General features: G+C 43.3%; 1 protein-coding gene across 4 annotated transcripts in view; it reads left to right on the top strand.

Annotated features, from left to right (window-relative positions):
• The first annotated feature begins 2,151 nt into the window (after window positions 1–2,151).
• The window catches only part of TMEM230 (transmembrane protein 230), a 304,580-nt gene continuing 284,254 nt past the window's right edge, over window positions 2,152–22,477 (top strand). For 3 of the 4 annotated variants that reach the window (XM_069618874.1, XM_069618876.1, XM_069618875.1), the window contains exon 1: window positions 2,153–2,305. The gene's annotated coding sequence lies outside the window, so the exon portion shown is untranslated. Of the gene's footprint in view, window positions 2,306–22,477 lie in introns of all 4 variants that reach the window. The other variant, XM_069618877.1, reaches the window with a different exon arrangement.

The raw sequence follows: 22,477 nt of genomic DNA, 5'->3' as shown, positions 1-22,477 counted from the left end.
AATATACCAGGCACTTTCCCGAGATGAATAAGCGCATTATAAATGCGCAATAAAAAATAAATACCTTCCCGTGCACGGCATGGACCACTCCTTCCTCCATAATCCTCTTCCTAAGCACGTAGACGTCCCATGTGAAAATGTCACAATGACGTAACAGAAACAAGTCGTTACGCCGTAAAGGCACTTCAGAAAGTATTGGCAAACTATAAAACAAACACAAAATGCTAGCGGGTCTCATATGGACTTTAACCAACATGTACAGTCAAGCTTGCACTGTAATCATAGCAAAGCATAACCGTTTGGACCCTCTTGGTCGCTTACCACCTGTCATTGTACTACTGCTATCGACTGTTACATCCTACCTATGTTAAGTCCAAGCCTTCTGTACCACCTATCTATCACTTACCACCTATCATTGCTCTACTGCTACCGACTGTTACATCCTACCTATGTTAAGCTCAAGCCTTCTGTAACAGCGCCACGATGCCTCAGGGCAGCTCTGTGTGCTTTATAAATGCAAATAAATAAATAAAATAAATAAAAAATAAAATAAATGTGTGATTGATAATGAAAGCAATACAAGGCCTCCGTTTAGCCTTCTCTTCCACACATTGCAAAGAGGTAAATGAACAACCCCTGCCCGGGGAATGCCAAATTGCCCCCCATGCAGGAGAAATAAAGAACTGAACTGTTATGCTGGAAATTCATACCCATATACGTCTGTCTGCATAAGACACATATCCCCATCTGCTGCCCATACCAAATCCTCCAACCCCCTCTTTCCCCCCCTACAGCGGGGAGGAGAACTAACCGTTCGCTGTACTGTTCACTGGTACAGTGGAAGTCCCATTGGGACAGGAGGAACGCACTGTGCCCAGCCCCACTCCATAAAACACATCTCCCACGCATACCTGCCTAACCTCCGGATTTTTCCCAGAGACTCAGGAATTTGAACCATTTCTCTGGGTCTCCGGGAAAACACTGGAATCTCAGGAATTTTGGTGGGGGACAACTTTCACTGATGGCTTTATTTGTTGTTGTTATGCTTGCAGGACTGCGCCGCCTCGGACTCCCTGCCCGAGTGTGGCTTTATCTCTGCAGCAATGACTGTAACGCTTCCAGCACACTGGCAAAAAGAATGCAGGTGAAGCAAAATAGCACGCATTTATTTTGCTTCACCTTTCATTCTTTTTTGCCAACGTTCAATGCGAACACGCGTTTCTTTTGCTTTCGTTCTTTTTGCCCAGGTCAGGGTGGACTCCGCCCCATTCAACCACAGCCATCAGGTTTGCAGGCTGGGCAACTCACCACTGCACTACGTAACCTGATGAAAAACAATGAAGGTGAAATGTCCAATTTCGGTACTGCAAAATTCTGGGAAAACCTTTGTATTGATTCTTGGAGTTTACATGTTCACATTTTATCGTGTTGATTTTATGGAAGGCAAATGCAATTTGGTTGGTTGTGAAAAGGCAATTTAATGAAATATGCATTTTTCAATTTGAACTGCACATTTCTGACGTCACATTATAACAGTTTACCTTTTTGGCATGTGGGCGGAGTCATGTCAAAATGGGCGGAGTTTTGTGTGATTGTGGGCAGGGCATACATCTCAGGAATTTTGATTTTCAAATGTAGGCAGGTATGCTGGGGCAAATGGCACATCTGCATGAGAAAACCCCAAAACGAACTGAATCTGCCTGTACTTTAATTAAATCTCAACCTATGCACATTACAAACCCCAAAATATATAGAAATACCCCCTCCCCAATATTGCCTCAACCCTTTGATGTACATTACATATCCTCAAAAAACACTGCAATAACGAAAAAAATAAAACTGAATCCGCCTGTATTTTAAGTAAACCTCACCCCTGAAGCACATTATCAACCACCAAAATACACAGAAATACCCCCTTCCCAATATTGCCGCTCTGCATTAAAGTAACAATCAACAAGAAATAACTTTAAGACTTAGCGGAAACCAAATAACAACCAACTATACGAAATGTTCTTTGGAACAGAGGAATAGCTCCCGCAACGACTTTCCTTCCCTCCCGTGCAAAAAAGAGGGTGAAATGAACGTTTAAACACACGTGACGTGACGCAGAGCAGCCCAAGTGATGAAGTGAACGTTTAAACCCACGTGACGAGCAGCCCACGTGATGAAGTGGACGTTGAAACCCACGTGATGCAGAGCAGCCCAAGTGATGAAGTGGAGGTCGGCTTTGCTTATCTGTTTTTCGAATGGGAACTAGACACTGCGCTTTACAAAACGTTCATGTCCAGTTTACAGGCAGCATCAGGTGAGTGCATGCGATCCAGCTCTTTTAGTGCATTTCTTTTAGTATCCATCAACTTAGACGTTTTCACCCCTTTGTTGTCATATTGTTAAGAGAAGCCCTTTTGCAACCTCTAGGAATGCACGTTGAAGCTCTAATGCCTTGTATTGTACTTATCACTTGTTGAAATTAAATGTTGTAAGTAGGTGATTTTCTATACATCTCGTTTTGAAATTACACGGGGCAGCCTGTTGTTGGTATTATAGACGCAATAGCTGCTCCGAAGGTCATTTAGGTTCAGGCCTCTGCAATGCTCGCAGAGGCAGTAACTGCTGTGCAGCTGCTACACAGACCCTGCTCAGGTGTGACTATATATATATATATATATATATATATATATATATATATATATATATATATATATATATACACACGCGCACGCGCCGGCTAATGTTTGTAGCGACAGTAACTGCTGTGCAGTTGCTACACAGGCCCTGCTCTGGTGTAAGTGACACCATATAAAATTATACCTGCGCAGGATAATGCCCGCAGAGGCAGTAACTGCTGTGCAGCTACTACACACACCCTGCTCTGATGTAAGTTGACTGTTACAAAGTGTGCAGGGGTGATGGAGTTCTTTCTGTGAATTGTTTGCCGATTCTTGTGGCATAGTAGTTTTTTAAATGTATTTATTTTTTGCTTTGAGGACTGTGGCTTTGTACAGTTTGAGTTGTCTTTGGTATTTTATTTAGTCTTGTCTGGTGTATTCTCTCCATTTAGCAGTATTTTTTTTTTGTGGCTTTTTTTCAGTTCTTCTGTGAACCATTTTGCTGCCAGTTTTTTTGGTGGTGTTCTGAATGTTTTAGCTGGTCTTAATTGGAGAATGGCCTTGGTGATCCAATTGTTGTGTGTCTTCTGTTTGTATCAGTGGGATCTCTTTCACCTAGGTTGTCGTGGTGGGTTGATAGCATGGTGGCCTTGTCCGCTAGTTTTGTTGCAAAGTTGGGGTTGTAAGAAGATGGTTTGTAGATCAGCAGGAATACTATGTTTGATTGGTCGTTGAGTTCTATCTTGATTTGGAGGGATTCATAGTCTTCCGCGTTGGTTGTGATGATTCGAAATGCTCAGGCGTGTTTTTTGTGTATAATTGCGATTCCACCTCCTCTTCGGTTTTCTCTGTTGGCGTGTATTAATTTATAATTGTCGGGTATTGCTTTGTTCGTGATGGCTTTATAGTTGTCTGATAGCCAGGTTTCAGTAAGCAAGAGCACGTCTGTGCCTCCTTTGCTTAGGAGGTCATTGATTTCTGTTTGAGTGGTTTGCCATGGATCTAATGTTGAGGAGGCTGCAGTGTAGTTTGCTGGATTTACCTTCTGTGTTGTTTTTAGTATTGTTTGTTCTGACTGGTGTGGTGTTGGTTGGGTTTCCGTTGCAGGTGGGTTTTTCCCGGTTGAATCTTTTGGGTGTTTTATTTATTTATTTATTTTTTTATTTATTTTTTTATCCTGGAGCTTCTTTTTATTATGGTGGTTGATTATTGGATTTTGCGCCAAGCAAACATGAATAATGTGTGAAGGAGTGCATCTGAATACTGCCATATATTGGTGCAGTCATGTTGGGGACAATTCTCATTTCTGTGCTAATTCTCTTCAACCTTAGAGACCCCCAGCTCTTTTGCTGGACTTTAGGACTTTTTAATGTTAACCCTGGAGGAAGTGAGACCCTTTTCCAACTGCCTCATGTGTTTTGACCTTTGGATTATCTGTTTTCCCTGTTTTGGGAGTCTGACAAACTCCATATGCAACTACTTTTTGTATGGTGACAGCACCTTCAGTGCAGTGCCACTGAGAAATCCTTTAGATTTCACATAAGGTTTAAAATACCTTTTTGTTCCCAAGAATAGTAAAGTGACATTCACTTTACTTTTTCTCTTTGTGTGTCCAGCACACACCATCTTAAGTGGAGTGCTGGGGGGTTACCTAGTAGCCCCTTATCCTACATTCTCATGTGACATTTGTATGTTGCCCTCCCTACTTGTAAATGGCTAGTGGCAGTGGTTTAATTTTTCCTACCATTGTGCTTTTCTACAGCAGGCTGAACTCTCAGCTGCAGTATAGCACCCCGGGGTGACCATTTTATAAAAACAGCCTCTGTCTTCTTTATTTTGCCATTTTCTGTTTGTGAGGTCTTTCTTGGGTTTTACTCTGTGCGTCAAACAGATTGGAGCCCTTTGTTTGTCTTGCCTTTGGTGCACTTCAGCCCTGAGGCCCGCCTCTGTTTCCAGTGTGTCTGGAAGGACAGGATGTGAGGGAGGGTCCCGAAACTCCCCTGTCCTCTGTCTCTAGGAATGCCTGAATGCAACCAGTCCTGAATGGCTGGCCGGCTTGCTGGCTGTCCTTTCAGCACACCGACCCTGATGTGTCATTGACAGCCTAGGCTGTGCATGAATGGGAGAAACCTGCTTAGAAAGCGAGGGTTTTGGGACTAGAGGCAGAGTTGACCACTGGGAGAAGCACCCGACAAAGAAACCGTGAACAAAGCTTGCTGTATCCTCCTGGACCTTTGAGTTGCCTGGTGAATCCCTGCTGCTGTGCTGAAACTCCCTTTTCAGACAGAGAAGCTTCGGAATGGACGACTTCTCCCCTTGGTTTAGTGGGACCAACTAACCCAGAGACAAAACTCCACTGGGCCATCTTCCCTGTCTGGCTGTACTTCTTCATTGTTGCAAGAACCAAGTGCCAGTGGTCGAGTAATCCGTAGTCGAGTGAAAAGTCTGAAATCCGGCTAGAAGCTCCAGGAGTCTCCTAAGGACCCTCCAGAAGAAGGATGACCAGAGGTAGAGTCCCCTCACCAGACCCAAGGAGTGAAGGAAGCCCAACTGGTACCAGAGATCCGCAACAGTGCTGTTTACTAAGCGCTGAAACCGCAAAGTACCCCTGAACCGAAAAGAGCCTGTAGCTGCCAATGACCTCTGAAGTACCACTGCAGGAGCCCTACAGATGTCCTCCCTCTTATCCCCACAAGGCTCAGGAACACGGGGTCTGTAACGCTGTAGCAGGACAGAAGCCAGTTGGACACTCCTCTTCAACCCAGAGGTACTGTCTATACTTGGGGTACTTACCTCACTGTCTTGTAGCCTTGCTCTTCTCAGTTGGGAATTGCAGTGGCTTACTTTTAGAGTTGATTCCCGCTCTTACAGCTTGTGACCCTACAAGTGATTTTCTAACAAATTCTCTAACTTTGTGCAAGCCTTTTGATTCTAAGAAGTACCTCCGCTTCAAAGACTGTTTCAAATTGACTTTGGCTGTCCTGGCTCCCTGCAAACTCTTCTAGCCCGCTGACTTTGATATGGTTTGTCCCTCATAGGTAGTAACTTGTTTTAGACTGTTACTGCTGGGAAAGGCTTGTCTAGATTTCATTGGATGATTTAGTTGTCCTCACATATACTGAGAACCTGTTTAACCTTTTACCTTCCTTAAACCTTTCCTTCCTGCAACCTAGTGTGATACATAAATGACATTACTGTTCTTGTGGTTGAAGTCACCCTAGGGTGTAGCAGTTGTGTATGAAGCATATCCAAAGATTATCCACTAACTTGCTTTGATTCTGAAAAGTAATTTTAAAGTAGATTTACATTGTTACATGAATTGCCTTTCTAAAGAACGCTTATTTAAAGATTGATGTTAAATAAACAACTATTTATAACTGAAACCTTGAGTGTAAGTGTTGGCTACTTGTATTTACAGATTTCATTTGTACAGCTCTACAGCTCACAGTTATCCCTCTTGAGATAGGCCCGGCTGCTCAGTCACACTGCAAACCTGTGTAGTTCAGACCTATACCAAAAGGTGGGTTTACCTAATACCAAGCAGATGAGTGTTGTGTAGTCTCACAAAGTGGGACCACACCAATTCTTACCTAACAAGTCAGCATGGAAATGTATGGATTGTGAGGGTGCTGGGTTCCTGCTTTTGACTGGGATGGCAAAGGATTCTCACCCAGTGGGTGCATGGTATGTTTAGGCCTCTTTCTTCCACTTTGGACCAACATCGTCTCAGGCTTTATCCATGCCACATTGGGGATTGTGAGGGTGCTGGGTGCCTGCTTTTGACTGGGATGGCAAATGATTCTCACGGGTGCATGGTATGTTTAGGCCTCTTTCTTCCACTTTGGCCCAACATCGTCTCAAGCTTTACCCTTGCCACGGTGGGGGATCATTCAGCATAAGTGCAACTAAGCAAAAGCAGAATGACAATCTGTATTGGGTCGCATATCGTCCTACAAACTCTGATGTTCTGAAGTAATCAGTAAGTCATCCCCAAATCATCAAGAACAAACATGTTTCATGGCAATGCTCTTGAAGTAATCGGCAGGTCATCCCCAAATCATCGGGGACAAACGTGCAATCTCTTGAAGTGATCAGTAGGTCATCCTAAAAGCATCAGGAACAAAGAGTTTTCTAAAATGGGGATGATGTTCGCATATTCATTAAGTCATCCCAAGCTCATCTCCAAATCATCACCCACCATTCTGAGATATTTGCTGATGACTTTAACAGCGTGATTATGTCTGATGTGGGAATGACTTTTAGTGTAGTTCGATGATCATCTATGACCCCAGGATGGTCTCTAAAATCATCCCTTTAGACCAGGGAGGGTTCTACAATAGTCAGTTGGAGAATGACTAGAGACGAGCTGACGTTGCCTGGGTGGTGGTGCCGGTTTTCCTCCTGTATAGCAGCACTAGCTGGCCTACTTGAGATCCATCATTTAATAAAGTGACTTACTTTAACCTACTGCGTGCCTGCCTCTTCATTCCGTAGCCACAACAATCTCCAGCCTGTGCTGCAGTTGTTTTTCAACACCCCTAAAGACTTGCCCCCGAGTATAAACAACATGTAGACCGGATAGAATAACCAAAGGGAATTGTGCATTCTTTCTGCTTTAAGTTATTTCTTTGCAAAGGTCACGTATAGCACTTATCAGTGAAACTTGAACAATTATTGCACCCGCTTTCTTGCTTGTGAGGGAAACTTGCATTGTTGCTGCCTTATCTAATTTGGTACGCTAGTGGTGCTTCTTCTGGTTAGGAGGAAGGGGTCAGAAAGCTTGTACTGATGCTTGTCCTGCTAAAGTTGCTTGCCACTGAAGCAGGGGTGGACTTGGAGGCCATCAGCAGTCCGGGCAGTAGGGAGTCTAGTCCTCGTTTTGGAAAACAATGTTCAATTATTCCTCTACATGCACACCGTTGTGATTGCTTCTGCACTCGTACGCAGTGCACAACACATATTACTTCTGCACGCATTGCTAGCATGGCAATGTCAGCAGTACATGGATTGATCTAATCAAAATAGGTGCTCAAAATCTGATAGCAGGGTGCATTTGACATACTAACAATCTACATAATGGATGCTGCTTGCTCTGCTTCACAGCACGTTTGGTAATATTAGCCATTTGAATTTGACACATTTTCTCAACATCAGAAAAAAAATGCTTTAGACCTTCCTAGACCCGAACATGTTATCTGCTGTGTAAGCACATATCTGAACAACACCTGGTTTCAAAATTAAGATTTGGTGAGCAGGTGCTAAAACAAGCTCTTGGTATTGGCATCACATAGTAGGCAGAAGCTACCTCTGGAGAGCCAATACATAGTGTGCTGCAAATCTAACTTGAACATGAAATGCAAACTTATGTATGATCTATTATGCTTAACATTAATGTGTGCTAATGCTTCTTTATACACATCCCCAATCGGAGAGATAATGTTCCATCCTTCTACTTGTACAACACCAGTGGCCTTGGAGAGCCCAAAGTAACTCCTGGTAGCTGTTTGTGTCATGCCACACAGGCTCTCCTAGGCTTGAAGCAGGAGCGAAATGGCTCCCAGAAATGTCAAACCCTGGGTTGGCACCTAATTCAATGAGCTAATTCAAATGGCTATCTGTCCTGCAAGGGCGCGTGAGCCAAACAGATGACTCGTTTTTACCGCCTTTTAGTAGTGCTAATATGGGCTTTTTCATTATTTTTGTTTCTGTTCAAGCGACCATGGCTTGAGAGGAAAGGGGGAGAGTAATGGCGGGGCAGCAGCCTTAGATCAACCCTGGCGCCTTTGATGCTGCTGGCCCATCAGGCAAATGCCCAATCTGATTAACGTCCAGATTGCCCCTGATGTGAAGTTAGCACTGCTGCTTTCTGTACTGCACATGTGCCCTGTGGCGATAACTAAAACCATTTCTACTTGCCGAACTGTGTGGGTCATCTATGTAGGAATAATGAGTGCTCTGTGGTGCAGTAATGGGTTAGTGTTCGAGTCCCAAACTGGAGTAATTGTAATTGGTTATTTCTATCGCGCTTCATACTCAGGTTTCTAAGCGCGGACCCAGGGATCGAACCGGGGTTGCACTGTCTCGTCTTGTTTCCAAGGCGAGCGCGCTGTAGCAGGGGCTGCTTTGGGTCAGAGCTGAAAAGTATTGACAAGTCATATGGGTCCAAGTACCAGCACAATGGAGTGGCTGTTTGCGCGTTCCACTTTGGATATTTCACGTTCTGCCTGTCCTGGCTCCAACTTTGAACATGCTGTGAAAAGGTGATCTTCATGTCTTGCTGTATCTATTGGAAGTTCTGTTTATCAAATCATCGACTCTGCCTAATGAAGCTCTGGCAGTGTAGGTTGTTCTATCATGCTGTTCTTTTGTTGTAGACACTCGTCACTCCAAAGCAGTTTATGCACCAAAAATACATGTGGGCAGCAGACTCCTTCCCTGTAGCGGCTGCTTGCATTATACTCTATCCTCAGGCGAGTACCTCTGAAAAAGGCTACACGTTTAGTCTGTCGCATGTCAAACTTCCCAAATTCACAAATGCTGGGATCGAAAAACAGATTTGATTAGCATGAGCTAAAAGCAGCTCCTGGGTATTTGTAGATCTACCCCTGTGGAACCAGGAACTGTTACATGGCGTTCAGCAAATGTAACTCCCATAGAAGATGCAGACTTTAACTTTGTCAGTTATGTGTGACTTATTATACTTTAAATGCCTTTTTTAAGATATGCTTTAATGCTCCTTACAGACGTTCTCAAACACACAGATTTAATGTCACATAGGGATGTTTGCATGGCACTAGTTGATTTGGGGAGCTAAGTAGCTCCTGGCATCTGTTTCAGTGACGCCAAACAGGCTCATTTATTTATTTTATTTATTTGCATTTTTAAAGCTCTCACACAGCCCGTTGTTGTTGTCTTAGTTGCATATTTATAACGCGCTTAAATACCCAGAGGTTTCTAAGCGCGGACCCAGAGATCAAACCTGTGTTGCTTCGTGTCGTCTTGCTTCCAAGGCGAGCACGTTGCCACTGAGCTATCCTCCTCAACTAGGCTGTAACCGGAAGCAACATAACCCCCAGCTCCAAACAAGCCTTTTGTGGGATTATGCTGCCCTACTTGTATTTTTCTGGTGATACCTCTAGGATTTGGTAGGTAAATCCCTATCAGGACTTTAAAGGGAGAGTACACATTCTTTACTATCTGCTTTTTACAAACTTCTTTTTACCAATTGGTTAATATTTGTGAGTTGGACATCTCGTGCATTATGTGAGATACCTGAAGGTGTCTCACCCGCTAGTCCCTGGGATTTGTAATCCAGGTGGCCAGGACACAGCCATCGCTATTGGATCCATTTTACGGGGGTGGACCAGTGTGGGAGGATCACCTGGATGGGGGGGGATCTTCGGTGAGTGGATGTGGGACACAATGGGTGAGATGGGGTACCCCCTTCCTTATAACACCCGTTCCCCCTCCTACGCCATAGGATATTCAAAAGCTCCAACCCCCATCCCCTTTTGCTACACAAACACTTTTTCACACCACGAAAGACCATACACTAACACCAGAGCCATTTACCTGACATGTCCCAACACAAGTGTCAGGCAATTGCTGATAACTATCCACACCTGATTGCACTTTCCCTTCCCCCACAGGGATAAAAGGTGAAGCATGAGAGCACACTTTGAGCAATGCTGAAAGCACGAGGAAGCAGCTATTCCAGGATGGCAGTTCAAACGCCGGAGGAAACGGAAAGGACAACAAGGAGGGAATTACCCTTGCCCTTTTCAACCCAGACCCACAAAGCCTTCGATAAAGGAACAGTAAGCCTGGGAATTGCAGCTGGCGATTGGTGTGGCAGATGTCAACGGTACACACGGCCCTCCCACACTGACAGCCAGGACGGGGAAAGGAGCTTGCTGCAGTAGTACCGTCCTTGACTCCAGCAGAAGAAAAGCCAACGAGTTCAGCACAGCGGGTGAGTCGGAAGAAACTGATAGACCCAACTGTGTTAAGCTCGAGGTTGCAGTGGCAACATTTACGTAAAGGACAAAATATAATGGACAAAGGACATTTATTGCCATAGAAATGCCTGCACATAATGCAAATGTCTCATCTAGCAGCGTGTACGACCAGAGGGCAATTCGAAGGAAAATGGGCAACTTTACAATGGCGATTGAGTGGAACGTTTTCATATGAAGATACTTCTGTGAAAACAAGGATGGATACTGGAATGGGGTGGACAAGCTCAAAACATACGTATCCATACCGAATTGGAGAACAAATAAAAATCGTTGAGGAGAAGAGGGTGGACTGCTCAGCTATAAATCAGGAGAACCAGGATGCTGGGAGAGAGCTCAGCTATTGGTGTATGGGCGTGTTGCTACCAGTACCAGACAGCAAGAAGGACTATTATCTTGCCCTGCACACTTATTGAAGAAGGAACCAGTAAGCATAGTGCAAGGGTATCCTTTAAGATTCTGACCCTCTGCGGCAAAGCCCGAGCAGGACAAGGCTGCAGTGTTATGCTCCGCAGCAGACGCTGGCTGTTTGATACGTTGCATGTTGTGCAACGTCCACGCAGTGTATCCTTTAAGAACTGAGGATCGGACCTTCTGCGGCAAAGCATGCGCAGGACAAGGCCGCAGTGTTGTGCGCTGCAGGTGTTTGGCGCTGCAAATGTTTGGCGACAAAGGGGTAGTGGCACAGCGTGCAAGTAGGGGTGTCACGGTATTCGTTTTATGACGGTACGATAACCTTCTTGCCAAATGACGGTATATCATGGTTATCGTGGTGTAGCAGGTGGAGTTAACTGATCGTAACAAATATTTTCTAAAAGGTCATAAATTGACAGATGTATCATCACAAACGGCACCCAGGGCCATAATTGGGCTTTTCAACATACTTTCCACTGAAATGCCTTGCTTCCACCAAACACAAACACACGTGTGGAGGGGGTGGGGTGGAGGCCTGCTGCAACTGGCAAAGCAAACTGAATAGCTTTTCTTAAGTGGTCATTTAGGCTTTTTGCTTCCCCACTGGCTACTGGTGAAGATGAACATGTTGCCATCTTGATATTCTCTCTCCCTCTCTCCCTCTCTCCCTCTCTCCCTCTCTCCCTCTCTCCCTCTCTCCCTCTCCAAAAGTTGTTCAGTAATCACTGACATGTTACCCTTTGGTATGGCAGCAGGGAATACCCACAGAGATTAGTGAATTTCGCAGTGTGACTTATTATATGTAAATTCAATGATAGAACCAGGGAAATCCCCCATTGCCATGTGTTTAGAGAACATTATGCATTATAAATATATAAACCCCAAAGCCGCCACCCCAAAGTAAACCCTTTTCCTTCTTGGCACTGTATCTATTCTTCCTATTGCTAACATATTGATTTTGTGTAAGGCACGTGTGGTTTATGGAATGGCATTAAAAAGTGCTCTAACTGAAACTACTTGGCAGACGGCACATCCAACAGTGCAAAACCAAGACTGCGCAGCAATTGCTTACTGCAGCCTTTTCAAATCAGATTGAAAAGCACACTTAATGGTATAAACAATGTGACGGTTATTATTGTTCAATTAAGTGGTTCACGGTATCTTTAACGGTACACCGTTATACCTTTACATCCCTACGTGCAAGTACTGGTGCCAGCGGAGATCCCGATATTGAATCTATCAAACAAGAATTTTTCTGCAGGCGAAATACAGATCCTATCAAAGGGCCTATTGTATGCTCCTACCAATCCGAGAAACTGGTTCTCATTAGAAACTGAGATCAAACAGTTCTTCTGAAGAATTTGCCTTAAAGCATTTTTTCAAGATCGACCCATGGGAGAATATGAGGACGACACAGGATTACGAGATACTCCACATTTACCCCGAATGACCCTCAAACATCGAGCAAGATCATTTCCTTTTGAAAGATGTGTCCTCCAGGAAATATCGAAATTAAAGAAGACAAAACACTAGACAAGAAAAAAATCTATGTAACCAAGAACGGGAAGTTTTAAAACACTGAGTGAGAACAAGGAAATGGTCATCAAACCAGCAGGCAAAGGAGGTGGCATAGTTATTCGATCCATGGAGCAATACCAAACCATGGTACAAAATCTACTGGGGAATCGGGACAATAACAGAAAATTAAGAACATATGCCTCACCAGGGATTGCCCGTGAAATTGAGGAGAGCACAACTTTGCATATCTTAATAATTGGATTAGGAAGAACCAACATGGCTACCTAAACAATTCACAAGAGAGAGCACCTGCGTTCTACGCTCGACCCAAAATCCACAATGATTCCACCAACCCGCCCGGGAGACCCATCCTGTTTATTGACCACTTTCTCAAAGCCTTAAACCAACAAACTACATCTTACCTCAGAGATACCATGAGCACGATTACACACTTTGAAGCTGTCCTCCCAACTAATGGTAACGATGGATATCACAGCACTTTACACCAGCATTGCACAAGAATGCATCCGGGATCACTTGACACACCATATGATACAAACAAGGGTACCGACCAACTTTATTGTGGAACTACTCAACATAGCCCTGTCTAAGAACGTACCCTTCAAGTACTCTCTACCTGCAGACATGCGGTAATGCCATGGGGACAACTTTCACCCCAAGTTTGGCCATTATTTACATGGCAGTTTATGAAGAAACGTGTCTTTGCTGACACAAACCCATTTCAACATATGATCAATACCTGGAAATACTACATTGATATCATCTTCATCTGTCAGGGGGACCTGACCAACCTACAAGATTTTCATCAATGGCTAAATGTAAGGATCCCCAAGATACAATTCACTATGAACAGTAGCTCGACATCCATCAATTTTCTTGTTCCTCTCCATCAGGAACAAATGGGGCAAACTATTGTGTACCCTGTACAAGAACAGTACTGGTAGAAATATGTGACTATACTTTAACAGCTACCACCCTATAAGCCTCAAGGAAAATGTACCATACGGACCATATTTGAGGATCCGCAGAAACTGTTCGGAAGTTGGGGAATAGCAACGTTATGCTGACCACCTAGAAGACAAACTTAAGGCAAGAGGCTACCTCAAACTCCTCAGAAATGCTAAAAAAAAAAGAAGTGCACTCCCAGAGAAACTTTATTCACCCCAGGACAAAAGTTGCTAAGGACAACACCATTACATGTGTAACCATGTTTGCTCTGGACACAGGAAAAACAAGAGCAATAATAAAAAAACATTTGGCTGCTGTTAGAGCTGAGCATGCTGGAAGAACCGCTACCCAGAATGGCCCTTTAAAAGAGGCAAGAATCTAAAGGAATATCTAACACATGCACGCTGTGGTAAAAAAGAAACAAGAAGCACTCTTGGGGACCTGCGACAAATCATGGGCCACTACCCATGTGGCAACTGCAAAGTATGCCGCCTTACGAAAAAGGTTAAAGCCTTTGAGATCCAAGGAAAGGAATTTACCCTGAAACACTTCAATTGCAAGACGGGGAAAGTAATAAACATCACTGAGTGTACATGCGGCCTACGCTATGTGGGGCAAACCATACGCCCCGTCAACATAAGTATCGGCGAACATAGATCAAGGATCCGGTGTAAAGTCCACACTGCCCCCCTGGTCACACAATTTTCAGAATTCCAACACGGCCCAGACAACATTGTATGGTGGGTTGTGGACAAAGTACGCCAAAACACCCAACATCAAACATACTCTTACATACAAGGGGGCATGTTGGATCTATAAATGACAGTCTAACAATGAAGGCCTTAATGAGATGACATCCAATCCTCCATCTGCAGGGCTCCAGCCACAACGTCCAATAAGGAATGCCACACTCTGCAACTATGTACAGACAACCCTTGACCCCCTCTAATAGCTAGAGGAGGAATGTATCCTCCTCTACTTACGACTGGCACCCTACTGTACTTTGCACAGTTTTGACATCCTAATGGTTCCAGGACACACCACTGCATGTGACCTACTTCACACAGACCACTTTATGTCCATTAGGGATCCCTATTCCAGTATCCTGTGCACATCACCTCATGTGTGCCTCCACTTGGTACGCCCCGGCTGTCTCCATGAGACCCTATCCACCAAGGCACCCATGTGGGTTGATGCCAGTGCAACAACCAGGACTGGTGCCTGTCTATTTGATTTAACCTTTTTCACGTTTGCCAATCTTGCATAAAACTGTGAAATATGATGTGCCATTGGATACTAGCTGTGTCAAATCATCTTTGTTAAGTGCGTTGATGAGCTATTAGTAATTTATTTGTTCAATGATGTATTATACCTTCGATGGCTACCTACAACAAAATGAACTCGGAATAAACACAGAGAAAACCCAGATCGTGATTTACTCTCAAAAGATCAGGGCTTTCTTCCTTTGTTTGGACCATTAATAAGATCGCTTTGACCATAGTCCCACAATATGTCTACCATGGCATGTCGTTTGAAGGCAACAGGAATGCTATGGCCCAGATGGAGCGAGTGGAAGCGAAATTAGCCACAGCTATTTTCCAGGCAAAAATCATCATGTACAAATATGGAACATTTTCAATTAAACCAGCATGGCACTTTTGGAACATGAAAACAGTTCCATGCCTTCTGCACGGACTCGAAACCTTAAGTTTCCAATTTGACAAATGGGAGGCCAAATATTGGAAGCAAATATTACATCTTCCAAAATGTATCCCAGGTGCCTGGATTAGATACGAACTGGGGCTGGTTTCCCTCCAGACGCTCCACTATTGGCGCTTATGTTCATTGTTTAGAAAGTGCCTTATGTCTACAGATCAGACCATCATCTTAAAAACTTTGTCCAAGTATGTATTTTCTGTAAAACATGCCTTTGCAACTGCTTGGTTGAGGAAGTCTATCAAATTCTGGCTGAGGCAAACGCGTCAATTGATGGGTTACTCACTAATCCTGATAAAGCTAAAACCAAGATTTATGAGGTGCACTGGATCAACACAAGAGAATCATGCCTGCAATATCGAGATGGTGACTCTTGTAGATTTCCTCCTAAATAAATAAATAAATAAACAAAAACAAACAAAAAAAATATCCACTCTTCCCCCATATCTGGTGAGAACACATTCAGGGAAATATCGTACTGGGATATTGCGTTTATGCTTCAACCTGTGGCTCACAAAGGATGTTCAGGTCAAACGAAAGTTGCTCCTGTCCCATGACAACTATTGTCGGTTTTGTTTAGAATGTGAGAGACAGGAAACTTTGTCGCATTTGGTAATCGAATGTGTACCCTTGAGAAATCTCAGGGAGATGCACTTTGCTCCCCATTGCAAATATTTGAGAGTGTTAGAACCCATCCAATCTTGGCCTTTGATTATTGTAGTGATACACGAAATTGCAACCTTGCCAATCAGGGCTTTAGATGACAGCATTAGCCGCTGAAAGCCAATAGTGTATTCAAAGTATGTGCTAAAAATGCTGACAGTAGTCTGTTGTAGCACTTCCATTATGCAGTAGTGAGCTACAAGGAATATGCAGGCCTAGTATGAGATAGGTCAAATTAAGCATTGTTGATAGACAGGCAGGGAGGGCCCCTAGCCATGTAGCTAATAGGTTTTTGGAGTGTTTGGAACATCATGGCACCTATATAGCGCTTAGATAGCCAGTCTTAAGCGCTATAAACACTAAGCTATGAGTGCATGCCTTTTAGAGCTTGCAGATGGGGTTAATACATCCCTGCTTCCCTTAGAATATTCAGCCTCACTAACGTTAGCCCTGGCTCCAAGCTAATCTTCCTTTTCTCTGGGAAGGTACTGATAAGACATTCCTCAGCCAGCGCAGATGGGAACAAGGGAGGGGGTAGGAGCGAGCAGGGAGCATCTCAGAGAGAGCTGGGTTTTTTCCATGAACCAGCCTCACAGAGAAAGTTCTGGAACTATGCGTCATGGTGACTGACAGCAAGAGAGTATAAAGTATCCATGCACACATGGGATCAGGGGGAGATCGCCTGTGGACTTGATTCGTGTACAGTCAGGTGCCCGGAATTGGCTCTCACGGTGTCCTCCAGCCTTGTTTTTCTATGAGAAACCCAGGTCTCCCAGGGCTGAGATTAAGGGACGTAAGACTGTGTTTCTCTATGTTTATGTTTCTCTATATTTTTCCATGTTTCTCTATGTTTATCTAAGTTCCATGTTTCACTATATTTTGCATTGCTCTTTGTTTTATGCTTTGTAATATTCTCTAACTTGAATCCCAAATGTATATGAAATTCACTGCTTAGAATAAATATGCTAAAGCTTTGAGGGTGTCATTTGTCACTAGCATGAGATCACTGCTCAGCACAATAGAACCTGTATTTTGGGCTGAATTGGGTATTTTTGCTCTCAAAGGGCTGGCCCCGAGGAAGATTTTGCCCAATATCAAGACATTTGGTGGCAGCTTTGTGGGATTTGTGAAGAGCAGTGCCATGACATGACAAATGGTGTGAGAGAACACAGTGTAGAGTGGGGAGCAGGCTGTCGCATTTCCTTGATGGTCTCACTGCAGCTCTGAGACTTCAAAAGGCAGCAATGTTGTGTCGGCTTGCCGTGGCCGATAGCTTGTGTGGTTAAGACTCCCTTCAGTAAATCAGTCGTGACTGACTTATTGCATGGGATTGGTGCCAGGGAGTACAAGGCAATAAACGAGCGGGAAATGGCTTTGTTTAAAGCACTCCGATGAATGGTTAAGAAAGATGTATGCTCAATTAGAAAAAGAATTTTATCATGTGGTTTCCCAAGTTTAAAGTTGTAATTTGGAATGCATAATGAGACGGAGTTCTCATCTCTATTCTGTCATGAGGGCAGGAAAAATAATTGCAAGAATTTGACATGCAAATTGTGAATAGTGATTTAACCATTGACTCAGCCCCAGTGTGCTAGCGAGTGGGGGCTGTAATGTTCGGAGGCGAAGGTTCGTCTTTTTTGATATATGCTTTTGAAGGGATGGCATTCCTGAATAATGAGGAAGGGGAATGAGCCATGCTTAGGAGAATGAGTAACATCTGTGCTGAGAGCCTAAAGAGTTTTTTCTTTCTTTTGGCAACTGTAAAATTCCATGTGCTAATGGTGGCAAATTCTGTTTAAAGGAAACACACTAAAATGGTTATATTGCATTTTAGGCTGTGCCATGCTTTTATTGGGTGAGAGACTCACTTAAAAGGAAAGTGAGTGAATGTTATTTGGATTTTCGATTTTTGTGTACTGATTTGAAATTGCAGAACCAGTTTGCAATGGTTGGGGGGGAAAAACAATTTATATTTTTCTAAATTGCCCCTGGAGTATTTTTTGATCCCATGCTATGCCATGGATTTGTGCTGTTGCCTTATAAGTGATGTATGCTTTGGAAATAGTGACCTGTTGACTGTGATACATGGGGAAAAATGTTGTTGACACATTAAACAGCCCACAAGCAATAGAGTGTGGGTTGTTCTTGCAGAAAAAAAAACGTGCAGGGAGCTGCACTAAATATGGCATTTTTATTTTTTAAATGCACTGAACTGAGTGGTTATAGTTTGGCAATGGTACAACAGAATGAAACATCTGTGTGTGATAAGATAGCACAAAGATTTAATGGGTTGTGAGTTCTCTTGAAAGATCGCACATTACAAGAAAAAAAGACGCTTTGACATTTTGCAAAAATTACATGGAGTAGAAAAATGACAAGAAAAGTGCCGCTTTTGAAAAACAAGAGTCTTGCTGTGTGTGCAGAGCTTGTGCCTTGAAGCTGTCTTGGGCGAGGTGCGTGAAGGCAAACAAAAGCAGAAACAGTACAAGAAAGAGTTAATCTGGATGAATTGTCTGAAACGAGTGAAGCCGCCACAGTATAAGAGTTATAGGCAAAAGAGATAAGCTGCGTGCTAATGGCGCTGCCAGGTGCACACGAAAGATAAACATGCCTGCATTCCTGAGGAAGGGGGAGCAAAAACAGAGAGCTGTTCAAAAAGTAAAGAATTTGCCCAGTAAACTGTGGTACGGAGCAAAGGCTTCATGCAGGATGGCAGACGGGCACATCACATCTGAACATTTACCTATGCATCTGTGAATGGGCCAAGAAAAGACAGCTGCCCATTCCAACAGACATTACTGTGCAAACCGCATTCCCATGTGATGTGATGTGAAGTGAAGTAAAGCGCTATTGCTGTGCAAGCTGCATTCCAATGCTCCATGTGATGTGAACTGAAGTAAAGCGCTGTGCACTGGAGAAGAAACCTCTAGGCGCTTTGAGAAGAGAAAATACACATCTGGCAAACTGCAAGCTACATTGCCAGGGGATGGAGTAACTGACAAAGACATTATGGCATTCCAGATGGAAGCAAAACTGACAAAAAGTGCTTAGCCGTTTTGCAAGAGACAACATGCAGAGCGGGGCTTTGAAGTACAACATGAACACTGCACATTAGCCATGATCCAGAAGCCACACGGCTTAGTGCAAGAATGAATGATTTGTTGAAGCAACAAAAGAAACTGGCTTAGACTATCGCACTCAAAGGGGTGGTTCAAAAACAGCAAACGCCCTTTGAAAAAATGACAAGTGAAAAAACCAGAGGCTTGAAAAGACACTGCTAAGAAAAGAAAGATAAATAAACAAAGCTGCTCGTACAACTGCAAGCGGTATTGGACTGAAAGACTTTACCTTTGAAAAATGGAGTGATGCCAGCAGGGCAACCTAAACCAAGATCATGGGACACTGGAAGCAAGTTGGCGCCTGGCATTGGTGATCGCTTTGGTGAAAAAGAAAAGCATTGTGCGACCTGGGTACTTACTATATGGCTTTGTAAAAGCACAGATCAGTCTGAGGTACCATTGACCAGCTATGATTGCATTGCACAAATGAGTTTGTGATTAGGCAGTTACACCCCGTATGGTTGAGTGTAAATAAGCCCCCAGAAACATGCAGAAAGGTGATAAATAATTGCAGTAGCAATGACAAAGTGTGTAGTTACCTGATGAGACTTTTTGAAGATGGGGGTGGTATTATGGGAAGGGGTGGATAACGCTGATATTGAAGTTTTGATGACATCCTAACATTTCTGTTTGTATTTTGCCTAGACAAAGCACGACATTTTACAATATCAGAGAGTGAATATGCAGTTTGTGGGTGACACTGATCAAAGAAGGGTCAGACGCATTCTCAGAGAAAGCGAGCCACTGCGACATGCTATTTCAACTTTAACGTGCCCTGCACCGCACTCAATGCTGTAACCTGCGAATAGTGTCCAACAGAGTAATAACTTTTGCTGAACTGGCACGATGCAGACTTGGCTAATTATCAAGTATTTGATGCTACACATTTAAATGACATGTTTTGCCCTTTCTTGTTTAAAGGACTATGGACAATGAATTGTGGACTGTAACATCAGGCACCACATACAGCTGTGTGACACAGCAATTGAATGCTAACACATTGAAAAATGGTTTTTAAATGCACTGTTGAGATGAATCTGAAAAAACCAAATGGTTTTACTCTTCCAACTGAATGGCTTTAACCAGAGATGTTTTGTTTTTTGAAAAAAAAAATATTCTACATTGCACGTAGGCAGGAGAATGATTTATGAACTGTTGGGGCAGCAGAATTATGCAAGCAGGAGCGTAATTTATTTTGAGATAAGATGGGTGCGCACATCAAAGTCACCTGTGCGTAGGTTAAGATTCTTAATTGAAGTAATGCTGCCAAGTGTGTGAGCTATAATTTGAAATGGTAATCTTTGAAACACTGGATACTTTTACAGCCAGCTTAAGGCAGGTAAATGAAACCATGACTGACTTGATGTTTGATTTTATGACACAGAGTGTGACACGGTTTTTTGTTAAACCAACCAGTTTCATGTTTTTGTGGGGACAGCTGTCTCCAGCACACTAATGCAAAGAGTCACCTTTTGATTGTAAACATTTGGAATAATTCTTTGGAAAAGCGCTGCAAATGAGTATCCACATGGAATTGCTAGAGTACTGGCCTGGCACATTGTCAGGCATCTTTTGTCACTGAATGGATACCATTTGTTTAATTTGTCTAATGTGATGTTTTTCTGACCAAGAACTGCAGCGAGTGTTCTCGCCAAGATCTTATGAACTATAACTTGACTAAATGAATTTTTTCCATGGTGTGATGAAACAGCCACTGCCGGATAGTAGTATGGTGTTTGTGGCTAAAGTTATTATTGTATATGGTAGATATCCCACTTGAAGAAGGGTATTCTCCAAGTCACAGAAGGTAGACACTGTGAACCTGTTAGATTTTCCAGTAGTAAGACAACATGTAAATTGTAGACTGGTAATGCACACCTTCATTATTACAGTGCTACACTTAGACATAGATTTATCATGAGGCAATGTTTCCTTAGTACTACCAAGCTGCTACAAATGGAGTCCATTTCTATGGCCCATCACTAGAGTGCGCGTAGCTAGGGAGCTAGATTCATTAATTGCAGGAGCTTTATATGCTTGTGACATAGAAACTGTGCACAATAAGCTAGCCACTATGGGTTCTGATGCCAGCTCTGCTATAGAACTTCTGGCCTAGTGGGGCCCATTGATATGCCCAGCACTGCTACAAGTATTGACAGCCAATTGAAGATAACAGAATTTTAGACATGAAGACATTTTTGTCTGCCATAGGGCAGGTCAACAAGACTGCTAAATACACACAATGCATTGTATGGCAAACATTGTTAAATCAGCAGGTGTTGGCTTTTTACTGGGTGGGGGCGACCATCCTCCACACACTGGCACGCAAAGCTACAGTTACCAGCATACATATGGATTGAATTGCTTGCTTTTGATTGCATGAATAACACATGCCATGCTTTGATGTAAATTAGTAGAATTGTTTTTATTTAGACAACCTGGTGCCCATGGGTTCACCTTGTTCACGAAATTAGATGGTTTCTGGTTGGGTTCCACCTACCTGGGGGAAGTGTCTAGTCACACAGCCCATAGTCACGCTTGAATGCCCTGGGATCAGGGGGAGGGTAGGCCCTTAGGGTGAAAGGCTGCCAGGTTTTAGAATTGGTAACCATACATAAATGCAATAGTGCATTGTAGATTAGACTACACTGGATTGCCTTGACATTTTAACTGCATGCTGCTTTTTAACTGACAATCAGTTATACAAAATTGATTTAGGTATTTTTGTGTAGGCCAGGTTCTGGCAAGGGTATATGTCACTGTTCACTTTGTGTACATTTTTGTTTAGGTAGTGTTTTACCTTGCATGCCACGCTAACTAACCGCTATAAGATAGTTTGCTTAAACCTCTTGCAAAGCCCCAAGGTCTTTATCACTGCACTAAATACTATATTGATAGGTATTAGTCAGCATTTGTCGCACAAACGTTGAATAGGGGTGGAATGTAGTGATACACGAAATTGCAACCTTGCCAATCAGGGCTTTAGATGACAGCATTAGCCGCTGAAAGCCAATAGTGTATTCAAAGTATGTGCTAAAAATGCTGACAGTAGTCTGTTGTAGCACTTCCATTATGCAGTAGTGAGCTACAAGGAATATGCAGGCCTAGTATGAGATAGGTCAAATTAAGCATTGTTGATAGACAGGCAGGGAGGGCCCCTAGCCATGTAGCTAATAGGTTTTTGGAGTGTTTGGAACATCATGGCACCTATATAGCGCTTAGATAGCCAGTCTTAAGCGCTATAAACACTAAGCTATGAGTGCATGCCTTTTAGAGCTTGCAGATGGGGTTAATACATCCCTGCTTCCCTTAGAATATTCAGCCTCACTAACGTTAGCCCTGGCTCCAAGCTAATCTTCCTTTTCTCTGGGAAGGTACTGATAAGACATTCCTCAGCCAGCGCAGATGGGAACAAGGGAGGGGGTAGGAGCGAGCAGGGAGCATCTCAGAGAGA

This window comes from Ambystoma mexicanum, chromosome 10 (assembly GCF_040938575.1).
Source record: "Ambystoma mexicanum isolate Mex_15411 chromosome 10, UKY_AmexF1_1, whole genome shotgun sequence".
Lineage (NCBI taxonomy): Eukaryota > Metazoa > Chordata > Amphibia > Caudata > Ambystomatidae > Ambystoma > Ambystoma mexicanum.
Note: the sequence above shows the minus strand (reverse complement) of the source record. Positions and strands in the feature narration are given on the sequence as shown.